Source organism: Buteo buteo, unplaced genomic scaffold (assembly GCF_964188355.1).
Source record: "Buteo buteo unplaced genomic scaffold, bButBut1.hap1.1 HAP1_SCAFFOLD_256, whole genome shotgun sequence".
NCBI lineage: Eukaryota > Metazoa > Chordata > Aves > Accipitriformes > Accipitridae > Buteo > Buteo buteo.
The window spans coordinates 45,001-47,500 of NW_027439420.1; the positions used below are offsets into that span (position 1 = coordinate 45,001).

The window sequence follows — 2,500 nt, forward strand, 5'->3', positions numbered from 1 at the left end:
GGCGGCAGTGCGCGGGAAGGGGGGACGCCGGCGCGGGGTGTGACGAGCCCCGCCGGCCGAGCCCGCTCGGGCAAGGAGGAAGAAGCGGCGAGCGGCGGTGAGGACGGGGCAGCAGGGCGCGAGCGGCGCGAGAGGAGAGGGTCCTCCGGGGTCGCGGGAGGCGTCTCCCGCGGCCCTGCCCGCACCTTGTCGGGCTGCTGCGAAGCAGCCCGGCCGGCCGCGCAGGGGAAAGGCCTCCGGGCATTCCGGGCGGGTGCGTGGCGCCGGGTGGGGCGGCGGCGGCCGTTCCCCCCCGCACCTCTCCCCACGAGGGAGCCGGGGCGGGGGGGGCGCTCTGCCGCCGCCGCCTCCTCTGGTGGGCGAGGCCCCCGCCGGGCTGTGTCCCGCGCCAGCGGGCGGCCCGAGCCACGGCTCTCCTCCCGGGCGCAGCGCCGGGCTACTGAGGGAAACCCCGGGCCCCGGGAAGGAGGACGTGGTGGTGGCGGTGGATGTCGGGCGCGCCCCCGCGGGCGGACGCTCCCCCGAGGGCGGCAGCGGGGGAGGCACCCCCGCGGGGCCTTCAGGTCGTTTCCCTCACCCCAGGGCCAGGTACCTAGCGTCCGCGCCTCCGCGGCCCTCCCTCGGCGAGCCCGGGGGTCGAAGGCCGTGGAGCCGGGCGGAGGTTTAAAGACGCGGGCGGCTCGATGCGACCCGGGGGGGCGGCCGGGCGGCGGTGCCTTAAAGGGGCCGGGAGTTCCTCCCACGAAGGCCCTGGTGGGCTGCCGCCCGTGCTCATCCCGCGGGCAGCCGTGCCGGGGAGGGGTCCCGCTGCCCCCTCCTCTCCGCGGTCCGGTCTCGGTGGAGACCGCGGTGCGGTCGGCCGTAGCCGGCCTGCCTGCCTCGAAACGGGCGGCCCCGGCGTGAGCGCGGGCTCACTGCCCGGGGTGGCGGGTCCCCGCGGTGGGGGCTCGCTGGGCGGCTGCCGGGCCGCCGCGACTCCGTCGCAGCGCTGCGCCGCGCTGCGCTCCGTTCCCCCCCTCGCCCTGGCGAGCGCTCGGCGGTCTCCCGCCACTGGCTGCTGGCAAGGGCGGCACCCCGGCTGAGCGGCGGCGGCGCCGCTCGGCCTGTCGGTCGGCCGGAGGGCGCCCGGTGCCGGCCGCGGCTGTCCCGTCCCGGGCCCTGCCCGCCGCTTCCCCGTCGCGCTTCCCGGCCGCGCCGGGCAGGTGGGCGGGGGCGGGCGGGGGCACCCCACGCGCGGTCTCCGCGTGGAAACGGGGAGAGCGGGCGCTGTCCCCGGCTTAGCGCCGTCCGCCTTCCACCTGGGGCGTGCCCGTGGAAGGGGCCGAGGCGAGAAGCGGTGGCGGTGGTTCCGGGAGGGCAGCCGCTCTGGTGCGGCAGCGGGTGCCGTCCGGCAGGCCGCGGGCGGTGCGTCGCCGGCTCTGGCGGTTGCCGCCTCTTGGAGCCGCTGGCGTGGCCGCGGAGTTGCCGTCGGGACGAGCCCGGGGGAGCTGGCTGTCGTAGCGCGGCGCAGCCGGCACGGAGGCGTGTGCGGGGCCGGTGGGGCTCCCCGCTGCTGCCCCGCAGCAGCAGCAGCCGTGTCGTCCGGAGCGTGGTGGGCAGGCCGCGCGCGGTCGGGTGCATCGCTGCCTCTGCCCAGAGGCCGGGCCGAGCCCGTGCGCCTGGGCCGCCTCCGATGCGAGCAAGGCATTTCCCAGGCCGGTCGGGAGCGCGGGCTCCCCAGCCTCGCCGCTCGGAGTTTTCCGTTCCTTTCCCCCCCCCCCTTTCTCTGTGTGTGCTCGTACGGTCAGCAGAGGCGCGGCTTCTCCGTCGTGCTGCGCCGTGCCCCCTCCGCGCGTGCGGAGGGGGGTGGGCGGGCGGGCGGTGGGCCATCCTCCGGAGGGGCCGCTCGCCTGTGGCGAAGCGGTCCTGGCCCCCTCGCGCGTGCGGGGCGGTGCCGAAAGCCAGACAACTCTTAGCGGTGGATCACTCGGCTCGTGCGTCGATGAAGAACGCAGCTAGCTGCGAGAATTAATGTGAATTGCAGGACACATTGATCATCGACACTTCGAACGCACTTGCGGCCCCGGGTTCCTCCCGGGGCTACGCCTGTCTGAGCGTCGCTTGACGATCAATCGCCCGTCTGTGCCGCCGCCCCTCGCCTCGCGGCGGGGCGGCGGTCGCAGCGGCGCGGCTGGGGCGCCTCGCAGGCCCGCGCGCGCGCGGCCCCGGGCCCGGGGAGTCGTTCCCCGCAGCCCGGCGGCGGCCGCTGCCAAGGGCCTTCGTCCCCCTAAATCGAGACTCGGGGAGCGCTCCGAAGCTCCCCGCTCCTGGAGCACCCGCTGGTCGGAGCTCGTCCCGCCGGGGCCGTCAGGGTTCGTCGAGCCGGTCGGGCCTGGCGCGGCGGTGGGGAGAGAGGAGGGGGGAGGTGCGGGCCTCGCCCCCGGCCTCCCGCGCGGGCGGCTGTCTGCGGGTGGGTACCGCGGTGGTACCGTGCCGTGCTGCCGCGCGCGCGTGTGCGTGC

The 2,500-nt window shown here is 77.7% G+C and overlaps 1 non-coding gene across 1 annotated transcript; it reads left to right on the plus strand.

The window, feature by feature from the left end:
* The first annotated feature begins 1,946 nt into the window (after positions 1–1,946).
* Positions 1,947–2,099, plus strand: LOC142028295 (5.8S ribosomal RNA). The gene has a single exon (XR_012649511.1). It is a non-coding gene; the product is annotated as a 5.8S ribosomal RNA (ribosomal RNA).
* The last annotated feature ends 401 nt before the right edge of the window (positions 2,100–2,500 follow it).